Consider the following 21,643-nt stretch of genomic DNA (forward strand, 5'->3'; position numbering starts at 1 on the left):
CGACTGAATGAGTATCTCTTAGATCTCTTAATCAGAATCTTCGTGGTGTAAGCTAGAATGATGGCGGCATTCAAGAGAATCCGGAAAGTCCAAACCTTGTCTGTGGTATTTCGAGTAGGATTCAATGATTGAATGACTGTGACGAGCTTCAAACTCGCGATTGCTGGGCGTAGTGACAGACGCAAAAGGATAGTAAATCCTATTCCAGCATGATCGAGAACCGACAGATGAATAGCCGTGCCGTGACAGGGTGCGTTGACTATATTCACTGAGAGGATAGGATGTAACCATTGACAAGGGTGATACCTCCAGACGATTAGTCGTGCCGTGACAGGGCATTTGGATCATTTTCCCGAGAGAAGAGCGAAAGTAGCCATTAACAATGGTGATGCATTACATAAAGCCAGCCATGGAAATGAGTAAGACTGATTGGATGAAGATAGCAGGAAAGCAGAGGTTCAGAGGAACAAATGCATCTCTATAAGCTTATCTGAAATTCTCACCAAGGAATTACATAAGTATTTCTATCCTTCTTTTATTAATTATTTTCGAAAACCCCATTACTATTTTATATCCGCTTGACTGAGATTTACAAGGTGACCATAGCTTGCTTCACACCGACAATCTCCGTGGGATTCGACCCTTACTCACGTAAGGTATTACTTGGACGACCCAGTGCACTTGCTGGTTAGTTGTGCGAAGTTGTGAACCATGGTACTGGCATCATGTTTTTGGCGCCATTACCAGGGAAAGAAAGAGCGATGAATTTTACATAATCAAGGTGTAATCACAATTTTTGCGCACCAAATTTTTGGCGCCGTTGCCGGGGATTGTTCGAGTTTGGACAACTGACGGTTCATCTTGTTGCTCAGATTAGGTAATTTTCTTTTTGTTTTGTTTTCAAAAATTTTTCAAAAATATTTCAAAAATTTCTACTTTGTTTTCGAAAAAAAAAATTTAAATAAAAATGTTTTCAAAAATAAAAATGTTTTCAAAAATCTATTTTTCTTCAGAATTTTTAAGAATGAATTCTAGTGTTTCATGAAACATGTTGAATCCTATCTGGCTGTAAAGCCATACCTAAACTGCTTTGGGATTGGTCTTCAACTAATCACCTCAGTGGAGCCATGTCCAATTCTTTTGGATAGGATATGTTAGGCTTGTCATGTCTGAGTACATACTAAAGCTTGGCTGGCTATTAATCCATGCCTGACCCTTTGATTGAAGCTTTAGACTAAAGAGCACAAGATTCCTGGAATTCATATTAAAGATTTTGAAATCCTTATTTTTGTTTTTCAAATAATTTTCGAAAAAAAAATAATACAAAAAAATTAGAAAATCATAAAAATCAAAAAAATATTTTGTGTTCTTGTTTGAGTCTTGAGTCATGTTATAAGTTTGGTGTCAATTGTATGTGCATCTTGCATTTTTCGAAAATTTCATGTATTCATAGTGTTCTTCATGATCTTCAAGTTGTTCTTGGTAAGTCTTCTTGTTTGATCTTTGCATTTGAATGTTTTGTGTCTTTTCTTGTTTTTCATATGCATTCTTGAATTCTTAGTGCCTAAGCATTAAAGATTTCTAAGTTTGGTGTCTTGCATGTTTTCCTTGCATTAAAAAAATTTTTCAAAAATGTGTTCTTGATGTTCATCATGATCTTCATAGTGTTCTTGGTGTTCATCTTGACATTCATAGCATTCTTGCATGCATTCATTGTTTTGATCCATAACTTTCATGCATTGCATCATTTTTCTTGTTTTTCTCTCTCTTCATTAAAAATTCAAAAATAAAAAAAATATCTTTCCCTTTTTCTCTCTCAAAATTTCGAAAATTAGATTTGACTTTTTCAAAAAAATTTTAAAATCTAGTTGTTTTTACGAGTCAAATCAAATTTTCAATTTAAAAATATTATCTTTTTCAAAATCTTTTTCAAAAATCAAATCTTTTTCAATTTTCTTAGTTATTTTCGAAAATTCTAAAAACATTTTTCAAAAATATTTTTCTTATTTTTATATCAAATTTTCGAAAATAACATCACCAATTAATATTTTGATTCAAAAATTTCAAGTTTGTTACTTACTTGTTAAGAAAGATTCAAACTTTAAGTTCTAGAATCATATCTTGTGATTTCTTGTGAATCAAGTCATTAATTGTGATTTTAAAAATCAAATCTTTTTCAAAACCAATTTCAATCATATCTTTTCAAAAATATCTTCTCATCATATCTTTTTCAAAAATTTGATTTCAAAATATCTTTTCTAACTTCTTATCTTCTTATCTTTTCAAAATTGATTTTCTAAATTTGTTTCAACTAACTAACTAACTTTTTGTTTGTTTCTCATCTTTTTCAAAACCACCTAACTAACTCTCTCTCTAATTTTCGAAAATATCTTCCCTCTTTTTTAAAATTTCTTTTTAATTAACTAATTATTTTAATCTTTGATTTTTAAAAAATTTCAAAAATTACTAACATTTTTCAAAAACCATTTTCGAAAATCACTAACTCCTTTTCAAAAATTATTTTCGAAAATTTTCTTCTCTCTCATCTCCTTCTATTTGTTTATTCATCTACTAACATCTCTCCCTTACTCACAAAAAAAAAAGATCTCTATTATTATTATTTTTTTTGTGCCCTCTTCTTTGTCATATGAGCAGGAATAAGGACAAGAATATTCTTGTTGAAGCAGATCCAGAACCTGAAAGGACTCTGAAGAAGAAAACTAAGAGAAGCTGAATTACAACAAACCAGCAAGCACCTGTCAGAAATTTTCGAACAGAAAGAGGAGATGGCAGCCGAAAATAATAATAATGTAAGGAAGATGCTTGGTGACTTTACTGCACTAAATTCCAATTTACATGGAAGAAGCATCTCCATTCCTGCCATTGGAGCAAACAATTTTTAGCTGAAACCTCAGCTAGTTTCTCTGATGCAGCAGAACTGCAAGTTTCATGGACTTCCATCTGAAGATCCTTTTCAGTTCTTAACTGAATTCTTGCAGATCTGTGATACTGTTAAGACTAATGGAGTAAATCCTGAAGTCTACAGGCTCATGCTTTTCCCTTTTGCTGTAAGAGACAGAGCTAGAGTGTAGTTGGACTCTCAACCCAAAGACAGCCTGAACTCTTGGGATAAGCTGGTCATGACTTTCTTAGCTAAGTTCTTTCCTCCTCAAAAGCTGAGCAAGCTTAGAGTGGATGTTCAAACCTTCAGACAGAAAGAAGGTGAATCCCTCTATGAAGCTTGGGAAAGATACAAGCAGCTGACCAAAAAGTGTCCTTCTGACATGCTTTCAGAATGGACCATCCTGGATATATTCTATGATGGTTTATCTGAGCTATCAAATATGTCATTGGATACTTCTGCAGGTGGATCCATTCACCTAAAGAAAATGCCTGCAGAAGCTCAAGAACTCATCGTCATGGTTGCTAATAACCAGTTCATGTACACTTCTGAGAGGAATCCTGTGAGTAATGGGACGCCTCAGAAGAAGGGAGTTCTTGAAGTTGATACTCTGAATGCCATATTGGCTCAGAACAAAATATTGACTCAGCAAGTCAATATGATTTCTCAGAGTCTGAATGGAATGCAAGCTGCATCCAACAGTACTCAAGAGGCATCTTCTGAAGAAGAAGCTTATGATCCTGAAAACCCTGCAATAGCAGAGGTAAATTACATGGGTGAACCTTATGGAAACACCTATAATCCATCATGGTGAAATCATCCAAATCTCTCATGGAAGGATCAAAGGCCTCAACAAGGCTTTAATAATGGTGGAAGAAACAGGTTTAGCAATAGCAAGCCTTTTCCATCATCCACTCAGCAACAGACAGAGAATTCTGAACAAAATACCTCTAATTTGGCAAACTCAGTCTCTGATCTGTCCAAGGCCACTGTAAGTTTCATGAATGAAACAAGGTCTTCCATTAGAAATTTGGAAGCACAAGTGGGCCAGCTGAGTAAGAGGATCACTGAAATCCCTCCTAGTACTCTCCCAAGCAATACAGAAGAGAACCCAAAAGGAGAGTGCAAGGCCATTGACATAAGCACCATGGCCGAACCTGTAAGGGAAGGAGAGGACGTGAATCCCAAGGAGGAAGACCTCCTAAGACGTCCAGTGATCAATAAGGAGCTTCCCTCTGAGGAACCAAAGGACTCTGAGGCTCATCTAGATACCATAGAGATTCCATTGAACCTCCTTATGCCCTTCATGAGCTCTGATGAGTATTCCTCTTCTGAAGAGAATGAGGATGTTACTGAAGAGCAAACTGCCAAGTTTCTTGGTGCAATCATGAAGCTGAATGCCAAATTATTTGGTATTGAAACTTGGGAAGATGAACCTCCTTTGTTCACCAATGAACTAAGTAATCTGGATCAACTGACATTGCCTCAGAAGAGACAGAATCCTGGAAAGTTCATAATACCTTGTACCATAGGCACCATGATCTTTAAGGCTCTGTGTGACCTTGGTTCAGGGATAAACCTCATGCCCCTCTCTGTAATAGAGAAACTGGGAATCTATGGGGTGCAAGCTGCTAAAATCTCATTAGAGATGGCAGACAATTCAAGAAAACAGGCTTATGGACAAGTAGAGGACGTGTTAGTAAAGGTTAAAGGCCTTTACATCCCTGCTGATTTCATAGTCCTGGATACTAGAAAGGAAGAGGATGAATCCATCATCCTAGGAAGACCTTTCCTAGCCACAGCAAGAGCTGTGATTGATGTGGACAGAGGAGAATTGATCCTTCAATTGAATAAGGACAACCTTGTGTTTACAACTCAAGGATCTCTCTTTGTATCCATGGAGAGGAAGCAGAAAAAGCTTCTCTCAAAGCAGAGTCAAACAAAGCCCCCACAGTCAAACTCTAAGTTTGGTGTTGGGAGGCCACAACCAAACTCTAAGTTTGGTGTTGAACTCCCATATCCAAACTCTAAGTTTGGTGTTGGAGGGTCTCAACAATGCTCTGAACATCTGTGAGGCTCCATGAGAGCCCACTGTCAAGCTATTGACATTAAAGAAGCGCTTGTTGGGAGGCAACCCAATTTTTATTTATCTAACTATATTTTTCTTAGTTATATGTCTTTATAGGTTCATGATCATGTGGAGTCACAAAATAAATATAAAAATTGAAAACGGAATCAAAAACAGCAGAAGAAAAATCACACCCTAGAGGAAGCATCTGTCTGGCGTTCAACGCCAGAACAGAGCATGGTTCTGGCGCTGAACGCCCAAAATGGGCAGTATCTGGGCGCTGAACGCCCAGAACAAGCATGGTTCTGGCGTTCAACGCCAGAAATGGCCAGTAAATGGGCGTTGAATGCCCAAAATGGGCACCAACCTGGCGCTGAACGCCCAGAGTTGCGTGCAAGGGCATTTTGCATGCCTAATTTGGTGCAAGGGTGTAAATCCTTGAACACCTCAGGATCTGTGGACCCCACAGGATCATCTCAGGATCTGTGGATCCCACAGGATCATCTCAGGATCTGTGGACCCTACAGGATCCCCACCTACCTCCACTCACTTCTTCTCACCTCTCTTTCACACAATCCCATAAACACCCTTCCCCAAAAACCCTTCACCAATCACCTCAATCTCTCTTCCCCATTACCTCTTCACCACTCACATCCATCCACTCTTCCCCATAAACCTACCTTATAAACTCCACCTACCTTCAAAATTCAAAACCAATTTCCCACCCAAACCCACCCTAAATGGCCGAACCTTAACTCCCCTCCCTCCCCTATATATAGCCCTCCATTCTTCCTCATTTTCACACACCACAACCCTCTCCTCTCTACTTGGCCGAAACACACTTCACCCCTCTTCTCCATATTTTCTTCTTCTTCTTCCTCTATTCTTTCTTCTTTTGCTCGATGGCGAGCAATATTCAAAGTTTGGTGTGGTAAAACAATTATGTAAAGGATCTATAGCTCAGTGGTAGAACATGTGGCTGCAAATCAAGAGATCCCTGAGATACCTCAGGGGATGCACTTCCCTCCACATAGTTATTGGAAGCAACTGAGGATAGAAATACCAAAAATCACTAGGAATCAAGCCACAAAGGCAAGGAAGAGACATAGAAGAGCTCAAGAACATCATTGGTTCCTCAAGAAGGAAATGCCATCATCACTAAGGTGGATTCATTCCTTGTTCTTATTTCTTCTGTTTTTCGTTTTCTATGTTATGTGCTTATCTATGTTTGTGTCTTCATTACATGATCATTAGTAGTTAGTAACTTTGTCTTAAAGTTATGAATGTCCTATAAATCCATCACCTCTCTTAAATAAAAACTGTTTTAATTCAAAAGAACAAGAAGTACATGAGTTTCGAATTTATCCTTGAACTTAGTTTAATTATATTGATGTGGTGACAATGCTTCTTGTTTTCTGAATGAATGCTTGAACAGTGCATATGTCTTTTGAAGTTGTTGTTTAAGAATGTTAAATATGTTGGCTCTTGAAAGAATGATGATAAGGAGACATGTTATTTGATAATCTGAAAAATCATAAAAATGATTCTTGAAGCAAGAAAAAGCAGCAAAGAACAAAGCTTGCAGAAAAAAAAATAGGCGAAAAAAAATAGAAAGAAAAAGCAAGCAGAAAAAGCCAAAAGCTCTTAAAACCAAGAGGCAAGAGCAAAAATCCAATAACCCTTAAAACCAAAAGGCAAGGGCAAATAAAAAGGATCCCAAGGCTTTGAGCATCAGTGGATAGGAGGGCCTAAAGGAATAAAATCCTGGTCTAAGCGGCTAAACCAAGCTGTCCCTAACCATGTGCTTGTGGCGTGTAGGTGTCAAGTGACAACTTGAGATTGAGCGGTTAAAGTCAAGGTCCAAAGCAAAAAAAAGGAGTGTGCTTAAGAACCCTGGACACCTCTAATTGGGGACTTTAGCAAAGCTGAGTCACAATCTGAAAAGGTTCACCCAATTATGTGTCTGTGACATTTATGTATCCGGTGGTAATACTGGAAAACAAAGTGCTTAGGGCCACGGCCAAGACTCATAAAGAAGCTGTGTTCAAGAATCATCATACTGAACTAGGAGAGTCAATAACACTATCTGAACTCTGAGTTCCTATAGATGCCAATCATTCTGAACCTCCATGGATAAAGTGAGATGCCAAAACTATTCAAGAGGCAAAAAGCTATAAGTCCCGCTCATATGATTGAAGCTATGTTTCATTGATAGTTTGGAATTTATAGTATATTCTCTTCTTTTTATCCTATTTGATTTTCAGTTGCTTGGGGACAAGCAACAATTTAAGTTTGGTGTTGTGATGAGCGGATAATTTATACGCTTTTTGGCATTGTTTTTAGTATGTTTTTAGTAGGATCTAGTTACTTTTAGGGATGTTTTTATTAGTTTTTATGTTAAATTCACATGTCTGGACTTTACTATGAGTTTGTGTGTTTTTCTGTGATTTCAGGTATTTTCTGGCTGAAATTGAGAGACTTGAGCAAAAATCAGATTCAGAGGTTGAAGAAGGACTGCTGATGCTGTTGGATTCTGACCTTCCTGCACTCAAAATGGATTTTCTGGAGCTACAGAATACAAAATGGTGCGCTTCCAATTGCGTTGGAAAATAGACATCCAGGGCTTTCTAGAAATATATAATAGTCCATACTTTACCCAAGTTTAGACGATGCAAACTGGCATTCAACGCTAGCTCTCTGCACAATTCTGGCGTCCAGCGCCAGAAACAAGCTGCAAAGTGGAGTTCAACGCCCAAACTGGCACAAAAGCTGGCGTTCAACTCTAAGAAGGACCTCTACACGTGTAACACTCAAGCTCAGCCCAAGCACACACCAAGTGGGCCCCGGAAGTGGATTTATGCATCAATTACTTACTTCTATAAACCCTAGTAGCTAGTTTATTATAAATAGAACTTGTTATCATTGTATTCACAGTCTTGGTTACTCCGGTTCCCCTCTGGGGCCGAGACCAATGAAATTCATCATCACTTATGTATTTTCAACGGTAGTGTTTCTACACTCCATAGATTAAGGTGTGGAGCTCTGCTGTTCCTCAAAGATTAATGCAAAGTACTACTGTTTTCTATTCAATTCATCTTATTTCGCTTCTAAGATATTCATTCGTACTTCAATCTGAATGTGATGAACGTGACAATCATCATCATTCCCTATGAACGCGTGCCTGACAACCACTTCCGTTCTACCTTCGACTGAATGAGTATCTCTTAGATCTCTTAATCAAAATCTTCGTGGTGTAAGCTAGAATGATGGCGGCATTCAAGAGAATCCGGAAAGTCTAAACCTTGTCTGTGGTATTCCGAGTAGGATTCAATGATTGAATGACTGTGACGAGCTTCAAACTCGCGATTGCTGGGCGTAGTGACAGACGCAAAAGGATAGTAAATCCTATTCCAGCATGATCGAGAACCGACAGATGAATAGCCATGCCGTGACAGGGTGCGTTGACCATATTCACTGAGAGGATAGGATGTAACCATTGACAAGGGTGATGCCTCCAGACGATTAGTCGTGCCGTGACAGGGCATTTGGATCATTTTCCCGAGAGAAGACCGAAAGTAGCCATTGACAATGGTGATGCATTACATAAAGCCAGCCATGGAAAGGAGTAAGACTGATTGGATGAAGATAGCAGGAAAGCAGAGGTTCAGAGGAACAAATGCATCTCTATAAGCTTATCTGAAATTCTCACCAAGGAATTACATAAGTATTTCTATCCTTCTTTTATTAATTATTTTCAAAAACCCCATTACTGTTTTATATCCGCCTGACTGAGATTTACAAGGTGACCATAGCTTGCTTCATACCAACAATCTCCGTGGGATTCGACCCTTACTCACGTAAGGTATTACTTGGATGACCCAGTGCACTTGCTGGTTAGTTGTGCGAAGTTGTGAACCATGGTACTGGCATCATGTTTTTGGCGCCATTACCAGGGAAAGAAAGAGCAATGAATTTTACATAATCAAGGTATAATCACAATTTCTGCGCACCAGTCGTATTATTGGTTTTGATGAATACATAAATTTGGTTCTGGATGATGCTGAAGAAGTGAATATCAAGATGAACACCAGAAAGACATTGATTTTGTTGAATATATGAATATTGTGTATTGTTGTTGTTGGTGCTCCATTACTGACTTCTTTGTGGTTCCTTTTTTTTCCATTAATAACTTCTCTGTTTTTTTCTTCTTTTTTTTATTTTATAATTTTTTTGTTAGGAATAATTTAGTCTAGAATTTTAAGATTTAGGTCAAAGGATGATTTGAAAATTACATGAAACATTAGAGACGATTTTGTATGCAAAAAAAGTTGGAGACGAAAAAAATTTTCGGCCTATACCTTATGGACAAAAATTGTACTTAATCTAAAGCAAAATAACTTAACAATTCATAGATTCAAGGTTGTCTTTTGAAGATTTTTTTTTTGTTTTCCACGGTATCTCCCAACCCAACAGGTCAAAGACTAATCCATCGCGGATCTAAGATCCATTTAAGGGTCTGCCGCTGGCCAATGGGTTGCTGCATGCACAAGGCAGGATTCGAACCCCTAACACTTGCTTAAACGGACGAGTGAGCTGACCACTCGACCAACCCAAGTTGGTTGTCTTTCGAAGATTTTATTATCATACATTAGATCACTTTCTATTATTAAAAGTCCGCCTTCCTCTTCTCACGAATTAAGCCCAGCTTAAGATTTAGGTTATTCTCTCGATAACAAGTAACTTTAGAGCAACTCCAATAAGATCAATTTTGGATATCACTTTTGACCTTTATTCTAATTGAAATGATTTAAAATTAAAACTTGTATTAGATATCATTGTTAAAATAATAATGGTATAGTAAGGAGATATCCTATCATTTTAAAAAAAGATCAATAAAATACTGTCACTTGTATAATTCATTAAATCCCAATTAAATGAACATTATAATATTGTTATTGTAATATTGTTATTGTAATTTTGTAACAAAAATTCAAATAAAACATACTCAAATAAATTAGATGTATTTAGTTATATTCTTATATTTATTATTCTATTTTTTATTATCTTATCAAGTTGATAGAAAAATTGATCCAAATCAATTATTTATAAAATTCTAAGTTTTCTCCCAATCCAAATACACAATTCTCAATCTTTATTTCCACAAAATTATTAATTTTGTAATTCTATATTTTTTATTTTAGTCAAATTTTTATAATTTAATTAAAATTATTTGAAATTATTAAAAATAATTTAAGTGTAAATTGAAATGAAACTAAGTATTAAAGTAATAAATTATACATTAAATTTTAAATTAAATTTTATGATATATAATCTCATAAATATTTATATAATATTTTATAAAATTCAAAATAAAATAAAATTAAAATTGTGTATTGGAGATGTTAGTAGAATAAGTGACAATTTTACTTTAATTAATTATTTATTATGGGAGACATCACATGATCAGAACTCGCATTTTTTTTTCTAGATGCATGTCATATATTATTACATTAAGGGCAATTTACGTATTTAAAATATTTGAAAAAAAAATTTATCATATTACAATTTTTTAAAACACCAAAGTAATTGTAATTTTTTTATTTATAAGTAAACCGCAACATTCTGATGCGAATTAGACTTTGTACATAAATTGCTACATGTTATCACAGCTTACGTTAAAGGATGTGCATGCAAAAATTATTACATTCTATAACGATTTTTGTAAGAATAGACAACATAAAAAAACTGCTATAGTTTGAAGCGATTTTTTCATAATGTGACTGCTTGAAAAATAATGTATTAATTATAAACTTGCAGGTATGTTTGAAATTTGAAGCTTGAAGCTTTGAAGATGGAAGACCGGTGGGAATACATTGTTTGAAGATGCAAGTTTGTATGGAATACATTGTTGAGTAAAGTTTTAATTTATTCTGTGTAAATAGTAACTAAATCCAAAAAGCATTGATTAATGTGAAATTATTGAAACATTAGTGGGACTACTGCTCTGCCCTGCTCTAACATCCAAACAAAAAAAAACTGTTATATTTTTAATTAAACATTAAATCAACAACAGAGAAATTTTTATTCTTATATTTTCATATATTTGGTCTAAATAAAGTGGAGAGAAGATTGAGTCCATTGTCAAAAAGAAAAAATTTCAAGTCGAAGCACCAAGCAAATAATAATTTTATAATATTAAACAAAAAGAAAATAAAAAAATAAATACAATAAAAAATAAAAATGTAAAAGAGAATATTATAAATTTTATAATGTCAAACAAAAAAAATATTATATAATTTTTTTAGTACTATTAATATTCTATGATTTAATATTATTTTAAATTATAAATTTTTATTATTTATGATTTTATTGTTATTTATAATTAGTTTTTATTTTATTTTGTCATTTTTGATAGGATCATAATTCATATTATGAAAAATTTTGATAATAAACGTATTATATAATAATTACAATTTTATTTTTTAATATAAAACGAAAATAGAGTACATCAAAAAATAGAAAAAAACTCATATAGATAAAAAACAATAAAAATTTCATAAAACTTACTACATATAGCATATGAAAAAAAAAACATAAAAATTAAAATGTGAAAAAGAGTACTAAAAATAATAACGAAAATTAAAATGTTCCCAACAGTAACCAGCCACCATGAACATGAATGCAGAAGCAACAAATTTTAACTTCACGTGTGAACGTGCGTTCAGAGTTGGAATCACTGCTGGATAAAAAGTTGCCAAACATGAAAATAAAGCGTTAAAAAGACTCAAATGCGCAATTCTCTTTTTCCCAACGCATTTGCCAAACACATCCATAACCATTTTTCAAGTAGCCACATTGTGAAGAACAGCTGCAGGCTACAGCAGTTTCTTCATGTTGCCTAATCCTTCAGAAACTGCTACACGCCGTTCAATATAAACCGCAATAGGGTATAACGGCTTACGTGCAAAATCTAATCTACGTTACGGTGTCGCAGTTTGCATATAAATAGAAAAATTGCAATTGCGTCTGGTGTTTTAAAAAGTTGTAATTTGGTAAAATTTTTCTCGAAATATTTTAAATACATAAATTTTCCTTACATTAAATTAGTTCTTTTTTTTTAAAGATAAATGTTATTTTATTAATATAAAATAAAGGTGTTTCCATAAGGAAGTACAAAAGAATTGGGTAATCCCATTTATCACTAACTGTGACTGAAAGATAAAGAGCTTAGAAAAGAGTAAAGTAAGAGTAAAGAGAATTAGCAGCATCCATCAGGTATGGCTCACAAGTTCACGCACTAAACTGTTGGCTTCTTTCACTATCTCTGGTGTCGGGCTTATTACCTTATAAAAAACACACTGATTCCTCACTTTCCAAGTGCTCCAACACAGCGCCGCTATGAAGAGGTTCTTTTGTCTACCGTCGAAATGAGTCGCTGCCCAAGATAAGACTCGTTGCCACCAATTGAAAAAGGTCTCTTCTTCTCTCATCCATAGGTTAGGGGTTATTAAGCTTAGGCTCCAGATTATTGAAGACAGGGGGCATTGGAACAATGGATGAGAAATTGATTCAGCCTTCAACATGCATCTTGGACAAGTGACAAGGGTGGATGCGAACCGGCTGTGAACTTGTTGCAACACCGGAAGCTTTTCATGAAGACTCTTCCATAGAAAAATCTTAATTTTATGAGGTAATTTCAATTCCCAAATGCCATTCTATACTCTGTTATTCTATATGTTCTGGGGCCTCAATGAAGTAGGAGAATGAAAGAATCTATAAGCAATTTTGTATCCTGACCCAACTTCATATATACCAGATTTTGTCCAGCACCAATTAACTTCATTCTCCTCCTTTGTAGGTTTGATTGAAAAAATTTTATTGCATATATCAACTGAAAAAATTGACTCAATCAGATTTCTGTTCTAGCTTCTATCAAGATTTAGTAATGCACTAACGTAATACACTTGCAGATTTGGCGGGATTGTGAGTGCATTTTGAGGGACATTAAAGGGCACTGGTGGTGGGAGCCAGGGGTCATGGAAGATGCGGACATGAGTACCAGAGCCTATTTTTCATAACAAGCATTTCTCGATCACCTTGCGCCCTTCAAGAACACTTCTCCATCCCCACGACGGTACGCTTCCTATCTCTGCATGTAGAAAATCTATATTTCTGAAATATATAGCTTTGAGCATTCTTGATAGATGATGAGCGGATAATTTATACGCTTTTTGGCATTATTTTTACATAGTTTTTAGTATGATTTAGTTAGTTTTTAATATATTTTTATTAGTTTTTAAATAAAAATCATATTTCTGGACTTTACTATGAGTTTGTGTGTTTTTCTGTGATTTCAAGTATTTTCTGGCTGAAATTGAGGGACTTGAGCAAAAATCTGATTTAGAGGCTGAAGAAGGACTACAGATGCTGTTGGATTCTGACCTCCCTGCACTCAAAGTAGAATTTCTGGAGTTACAAAAGTCCAAATGGTACGTTCTCAACTGCGTTGGAAAGTAGACATCCAGAGCTTTCCAGAAATATATAATAGTCTATACTTTGCCCAAGTTTAGACGATGCAAACTGGCGTTTAACGCCAGCTTTCTGCCCTATTCTGGCGTTAAACGCCAGAAACAAGTTGCAAAGCAGAGTTAAACGCCAGAAACAAGTTACAAACTGGCGTTCAACTCCAAGGAAGACCTCTACACGTGAAAGCTTCAATGCTCAACCTAAGTACACACCAAGTGGGCCCGGAAGTAGATTTCTGCATCATTTACTCATTTTTGTAAACCATAGTAACTAGTTTAGTATAAATAGGACTTTTTACTATTGTATTTACATCTTCGAATCATCTCTGGAACACATTATGTAACTTTTACGTTCTGAGACCTCCATGGGAGCCTGGCCACTCGGCCGTGTCTACCCTATTTTCACTTATGTATTTTCAATGGTAGAGTTTCTACACACCATAGATTAAGGTGTGGAGCTCTGTTGTTCCTCAAGAATTTATGCAAAGTACTATTATTTTTCTATTCAACTCAAGCCTATTTCTTCTCTAAGATATTCATTCGCACACAAGAATATGATGAATGTGATGATTATGTGACGCTCATCATCATTCTCACTTATGAACGCGTGCCTGACAACCACTTCCGTTCTACATGCAAACAAGCTTGAATGTGTATCTCTTAGCCTCCTGATCATGAGATCAGAGTCTTCATGGTATAGACTAGAACTATTGGCGGCCATTCTTGAGATCCGGAAAGTCTAAACCTTTTCTGTGGTATTCCGAGTAGGATCTGGGAAGGGATGGCTGTGACGAGCTTCAAACTCGCGAGTGCTGGGTGTAGTGACAGACGCAAAAGGATTACTGAATCCTATTCTAGCATGATCGAGAACCGACAGATGATTAGCCGTGCGGTGACAGCGCATTTTGGAACATTTTCACTGAGAGGACGGGAAGTAGCCATTGACAACGGTGATGCCCAACATACAGCTTGCCATAGAAAGGAGTATGAAGGATTGGATGAAAGCAGTAGGAAAGCAGAGGTTCAGAATGGATAAAAGCATCTCCATACGCTTATCTGAAATTCTCACCAATGAATTACATAAGTATTTCTATCCTATTTTATATTTTAATTATATTTTAATTATTAAAACTCTATAACCATTTGAATCCGCCTGACTGAGATTTACAAGGTGACCATAGCTTGCTTCAAGCCGACAATCTCCGTGGGATTGACCCTTACTCACGTAAGGTTTATTACTTGGACGACCCAGTGCACTTGCTGGTTAGTTGTGCGAAGTTGTGAAGAAGAACTAAGATTATGAACGTGCGTATTAAGTTTTCAGCACCGTTACCAAGGAATGAACGATCACGATTTCGTGCACCAAGTTTTTGGCGCCGTTGCCGGGGATTGTTCGAGTTTGGACAACTGACGGTTCATCTTGTTTCTCAGATTAGGTAATTTTATTTTAATTTTAAGTTTTTGTTTTTATTCCTTTTATTTAAAAAAAAAAAAGATTTTCAAAAAAAATTATTTTTCTATGACTTCAGAATTTTTAAGAATGAATTCTAGAGTTTTTTTATGATCTGTTGAAGCCTGGCTGGCTGTCAAGACATGTCTAAATTTTTGGACTGAGGCTTCCACTTATCATGGCAAGATCCCTTGGACTCTCATCTAATCAGCTGTTATATGCCTGATTTGTATCTGCTGAAACTTGGCTGGCCATTGGCCATGTCTAGTGTTTTGGACCGGAGCTTTTACTGAAAGCTTGGCTGGCTAGTGAGCCATGTCTAATTCCTGGACCGGAGCTTTAGACTAATATTGCATGATTCTTGGAATTCTCATTAAAAATTTTGAAATCCTTATTTTTCTTTTTCCAAATAATTTTCGAAAAATCTCAAAAAAATTTTACAAAATCATAAAATCAAAAATAATTTGATGTTTCTTGTTTGAGTCTTGTGTCAATTTTTAAGTCTAGTGTCAATTGCATCTTTTTAATTTCATTAAAATTTTCAAAAACTCATGCATAACGTTCTTCATGATCTTCAAGTTGTTCTTGATGAATTTCCTTGTTTGATCTTTGCATTTTTATATTTTATGTCTTTTCTTGTTTTTCATATGCATTTTTAATCTATTAGTGTCTAGAGTTTAAAAATTTTTTAAGTTTGGTGTCTTGCATGTTTTTCTTTTCTTAAAAAAATTTTAAAAAATAAGTTCTTGATGTTCATCTTGACATTCAAAGTGTTCTTGGTGTTCATCTTGACATTCAAAAATGTTCTTGCATGCATCATGTGTTTTGATCTTGAATTCTCATGTTCTGAGTCTTTTCATTGTTTTCTCTTTCATCATTAAAAATTCAAAAATCAAAAAAATTATCTTTCCCTTTTTATCTCATAAATTTTCGAAAATTTGAGTTGACTTTTTCAAAACTTTTTAAAATTTAGCTGTTTCTTATGAGTCAAGTCAAATTTTCAATTTAAAAATTCTATCTTTTTCAAATCTTTTTTTTTTCAAAAATTAAATCTTTTTCATTTTTTCTTTCATAATTTTGAAATTTTCAAAATTTATTTTCAAAATCTTTTTCTTATTTCTATTTCATATTTTTAAAATTAATGCTAACAATTAATATGATTGATTCAAAAAAATTTTAGTTTGTTACTTGCCTACTAAGAAAAATCTTTAAACTCTAGAACCATATCTTTTTAGTTTCTTGTTAGTCAAGTAATTAACTTTAATTTTCAAAATCCAATCTTTTTAAATTTCTTTTTCAAATCTTTTTCAAAATAAATTTCAATCACATCTTTTTTAAAATCAATTTCAAAATCTTTTCTAACTTCTTATCTTTTCAAAATTGATTTTCAAATCTTTTTCAATTAATCCTATCTTTTTGTTTGATTCTTATCTTTTTCAAAACTACCTAACTAATTCTCTCTCTCTAATTTTCGAAAATCACTAACCTCTTTTTCAAAATTCCTTTTTAATTAACTATTTGTTTTAAATTCTAATTTAATTTAATTTAATTTTTCTTTTTTTAAAACTTTCAAATTTTAACTTCAAATTTTAAATTAAAAATAAAAATATTTTTATTTTATTTTATTTTATTTTCAAATTCTTCCATCTCTCATCCTCTTCTAATTATTTATTTATCTACTAACACTTCTCTTCTTCTCAAAAATTTGAACCCTCTCCCTCTTTCTGTGTTCGAATTCTCTTTTTTTTTTCTTATACTCATATAAGAAATCTCTATACTATGACATAGAGGATTCCATATTTTCTTTTCTGTTCTCTTCTTTTTCATATGAGCAGGAACAAGGATAAGAACATTCTTGTTGAAGCTGATCCTGAACCTGAAAGGACTCTGAAGAGGAAGCTAAGGGAAGCTAAAGCACAACTCTCTGGAGAAAATCTGACAGAAATTTTTGAAAAAGAAGGAGACATGACCGAAAATAATAACAATGCAAGGAAGATGCTTGGTAACTTTACTGCACCAAATTCCAACTTCCATGGAAGAAACATCTCAATCCCTGCCATTGGAGCAAACAATTTTGAGCTAAAGCCTCAATTAGTTTCTCTGATGCAACAGAATTGCAAGTTTCATGGACTTCCATCAGAAGATCCTTTTCAGTTCTTAACTGAATTCTTGTAGATCTGTGATACTGTTAAGATTAATGGGGTTGATCCCGAGGTCTACAGGCTTATGCTTTTCCCGTTTGCTGTAAGAGACAGAGGTAGAATATGGTTGGACTCTCAACCTAAAGATAGCCTGAACTCTTGGGATAAACTGGTCACGGCTTTCTTAGCCAAGTTCTTTCCTCCTCAAAAGCTTAGCAAACTTAGAGTGGATGTTCAAACCTTCAAACAGAAAGAAGGTGAATCCCTCTATGAAGCTTGGGAGAGATACAAGCAACTGACCAAAAAGTGTCCTTCTGACATGCTTTCAGAATAGACCATCTTGAATATATTCTATGATGGTGTGTCTGAATTATCTAAGATGTCATTGGACCATTCTACAGGTGGATCCATTCACCTAAAGAAAACGCCTGCAGAAACTCAAGAACTCATTTACATGGTTGCAAATAACCAGTTCATGTACACTTCTGAAAGGAATCCTGTGAGTAATGGGACGCCTCAGAGGAAGGAAGTTCTTGAAATTGATACTCTGAATGCCATATTGGCTCAGAATAAAGTATTAACTCAGCAAGTCAATATGATTTCTCAGAGTCTGAATGGATTGCAAGCTGCATCCAACAGTACTAAAGAAGCATCTTCTGACGAAGAAGCTTATGATCCTGAGAACCCTGCAATAGCAGAGGTGAATTACATGGGAGAACCCTATGGAAACACCTATAATCCTTCATGGAGAAATCATCCAAATTTCTCATGGAAGGACCAACAGAAGCCTCAACAAGGCTTTAATAATGGTGGAAAAAACAGGTTTAGCAATAGCAAGCCTTTTCCATCATCTTCTCAGCAAAACAGAGAATTCTGAGCAGAGTCTCTCTAACTTAGCAACCATAGTCTCTGATCTATCCAAAACCACTCTCAGTTTCATGAATGAGGCACAGTCCTCTATCAAAAATCTGGAGGCACAAGTGGGTCAGCTGAGTAAGAAAATCACTAAAACTCCTCCTAGTACTCTCCCAGGAAATACAGAAGAAAATCCAAAAAGAGAGTGCAAGGCCATTGATTTGACCATCATGGCCGAACCTACAAGGGAAGAGGGGGACGTGAATCCCAATGAGGAAGACCTCATGGGATGTCCTCTGGACACTAAGGGGTTCCTCAATGAGGACCTGAAGGAATTTGAGACTCATACAGAGACCATAGAGATTCCATTCAACTCACTTCTACCCTTCATGAGCTCTGATGAGCATTCTTCCTCTGAAGAGGATGAAGACATTACTGAAGAGCAAGTTTCTAAGTACCTTGATGCAATCATGAAGCTGAATGCCAAATTATTTGGTAATGAGATTTGGGAAGATGAACCTCCCTTGCTCACCAATGAACTGAATGCATTGGATAGGCAGAAATTACCTCAAAAAAAATAGGATCCTGGTAAATTCTTAATACCCTGTACCATAGGCACCGTGACCTTTGAGAAGGCTCTGTGTGACCTGGAGTCAGGTATTAACCTTATGCCACTCTCTGTAATGGAGAAACTTGGGATCTTTGAGGTGCAAGCTGCCAGAATCTCATTAGAGATGGCAGACAACTCAAGAAAACAGGCTTATGGATTAGTAGAGGACTTGTTAGTAAAGGTTGAAGGCCTTTACATGCCTGCTGATTTCATAATCCTAGACACTGGGAAGGATGAGGATGAATCCATCATCCTTGGAAGACCCTTCCTAGCCATAGCAAAAGCTGTGATTGATGTGGACAGAGGAGAGTTGGTCCTTCAACTAAATGAGGACTACCTTGTATTTAAGACTCAAGGTTCTCCTTCTGTAACCATGGAGAGAAAGTATGAAAAGCTTCTCTCACTGCAGAGTCAACCAAAGCCCCCACAGTCAAACTCTAAGTTTGGTGTTGGGAGGTCCCAACGAAGCTCTGAACATCTGTGAGGCTCCATGAGAGCTCACTGTCAAGCTATTGACTTTAAAGAAGCGCTTGTTGGGAGGCAACCCAATGTTATTTAATTATATCTATTTATTTTCCATTGCTATTTTATGTTTTCTTTAGGTTGATGATCATGTGAAGTCACAAAAACTACTAAAAAATAAAAAATAGAATGAAAAAATAGCATTAAAAGCAGCACACCCTGGAGGAAGAGCATTCTGGCGTTTAAACGCCAGAAACAAGCATCTGTCTGGCATTTAACGCCAGAAACAAGCATCAAGCTGGCGTTTAACGCCAGAAACAAGCATCAACCTGGCGTAAACACCAGAAACAGGCTACATTTGGGCGTTTAACGCCAAAAACTGGTAGCAGTCTGGCGTTAAACGCCAGTATTGCATACAGAGGGCGTTTTGCACGCCTAAATGGTGTAGGGATGAGAAATCCTTGACACCTCAGGATCTGTGGACCCCACAGGATCTCCACCTACCCCACCTCTTCTTCTTTCCTCTTCACACCTTTTCATAACTCTCTTCCCTAAATACCCTTCACCAATCACCTCCACACCTCTTCCCTAAATACCCTTAACCAATCACATCCATCCACTCTTCCCCATAAACCTCACCTACCTCCAAAATTCAAATTCTTTTCCCTCCCAAACCCAACCCTAATGGTCGAAACCTACCCACCTACCACACCCTATATAAACCCCTCAACACTACTCCATTTACACACATTAAAACCACCACTTCTCCCCTTTGGCCAAATACACCTTCTCCCTCTATCTCCTTCATTTTCTTCTTCTTCTACTACTTTCTTTCTTCTTTTGCTCGAGGACGAGCAAACCTTTTAAGTTTGGTGTGGTAAAAGCATTACTTTTTGTTTTTCCATAACCATCAATGGCACCTAAGGCCAGAGAAATCTCAAGAAAGAGGAAAGGGAAGGCAATTGCTTCCACCTCTGAGTCATGGGAGATGGAGAGATTCATCTCAAAGGTCCATCAAGACCACTTCTATGAAGTTGTGGCCAAGAAGAAGGTGATCCCTGAGGTCCCTTTTAAGCTCAAAAGAGCGAATATCCAGAGATCCGACAAGAGATTAGAAGAAGAGGATGGGAAGTTCTCTCTAATCCTATTCAACAAGTCGGGATCTTAATGGTTCAAGAGTTCTATAAAAATGCATGGATCACTAGGAACCAGGATTAAAGTAGGAACCCGAATCCAAAGAATTGGCTTACAATGGTTCGGGGGAAATACTTAGATTTCAGTCCGGAAAATGTAAGGTTGGCGTTCAACTTGCCAATGATGCAAGAAAACGCACTCCCCTACACTAGAAGGGTCAACTTTGATCAAAGGTTGGACCAAGTCCTCATGGACATATGTGTGGAAAGAGCTCAATGGAAAGTGGACTCAAGAGGCAAGTCGGTTCAATTGAGAAGACCGGACCTTAAGCCTGTGGCTAGAGGATGGTTGGAGTTCATTCAACGCTCAATTATTCCTACTAGCAACCGGTCTGAAGTTACTGTAGACCGGGCCATCATGATCCATAGTATCATGATTGGGGAGGAAGTGGAAGTTCATGAGATTATACCTCAAGAACTCTACAAGGTGGCTGACAAGTCCTCCACTTTGGCAAGGTTAGCCTTTCTTCACCTCATTTGCCACCTCTACAACTCGGCTGGGATTGACATAGAGGGAGATATCCTCATTGATGAGGACAAGACCATCACTAAGAAAAGGATGGAGCAAACAAGAGATCATGGACCTCAACAAGAGCATGAGGAAATTCCTCACCATGAAATCCCTGAGATGCCTCAAGGGAAGCACTTCCCTCCACAAAACTATTGGGAGCAAACCAACACCTCCCTAGTAGTGAATAGAAAAAGCTTGCAAAAAAAAAAAAGAGAAAAGAAAATTGGCAAAAAAAAAAAAAAGAAAAAGAAAAAGCAAGCAGAAAAAACCAAAAGCTCTTTAAACCAAAAGGCAAAAGCAAAAAGCCAGTAACCCTTTAAACCAAAAGGCAAGGGTAATAAAAGGGATCCAAGGCTTTGAGCATCAGTGGATAGAAGGGCCCAAAGGAATGAAATCCTGGCCTAAGCGGCTAAACCAAGCTGTCCCTAACCATGTGCTTGTGGCATGAAGGTGTCAAGCAAAAAGCTTGAGACTGAGCGGTTAAAGTCAAGGTCCAAAGCAAAAAAAAGAGAGTGTGCTTAAGAACCCTGGACACCTATAACTGGGGACTCTAGCAAAGCTGAGTCACAATCTGAAAAGGTTCACCCAGTTATATGTCTGTGGCATTTATGTATCCGGTGGTAATACTAAAAAATAAAGTGCTTAGGGCCACGACCAAGACTCATAAAGTAGCTGTGTTCAAGAATCAACATACTGAACTAGGAGAATCAATAACACTATCTAAATTCTAAGTTCCTATAGATGCCAAAACTGTTCAGAGGCAAAAAGCTACTAGTCCCACTCATCTGATTGGAGCTAAGTTTCATTGATATTTGGAATTTATAGTATATTCTCTTTTTTTATCCTATTTGATTTTCAGTTGCTTGGGGACAAGCAACAATTTAAGTTTGGTGTCGTGATGAGCGGATAATTTATACGCCCTTTGA

General features: G+C 36.2%; 2 non-coding genes across 2 annotated transcripts; both read right to left on the reverse strand.

Moving 5' to 3' along the window:
- Positions 1 to 3,182: 3,182 nt before the first annotated feature.
- Positions 3,183 to 3,290, reverse strand: LOC148544194 (small nucleolar RNA R71). The gene has a single exon (XR_015901438.1). It is a non-coding gene; the product is annotated as a small nucleolar RNA R71 (small nucleolar RNA).
- A 14,013-nt stretch (positions 3,291 to 17,303) lies between these two features.
- LOC148544195 (small nucleolar RNA R71) lies at positions 17,304 to 17,411 on the reverse strand. The gene has a single exon (XR_015900473.1). It is a non-coding gene; the product is annotated as a small nucleolar RNA R71 (small nucleolar RNA).
- Between the last annotated feature and the right edge of the window lie 4,232 nt (positions 17,412 to 21,643).

Source organism: Arachis ipaensis, chromosome B9, assembly GCF_059453495.1.
Source record: "Arachis ipaensis isolate K30076 ecotype BB chromosome B9, ASM5945349v1, whole genome shotgun sequence".
Lineage (NCBI taxonomy): Eukaryota > Viridiplantae > Streptophyta > Magnoliopsida > Fabales > Fabaceae > Arachis > Arachis ipaensis.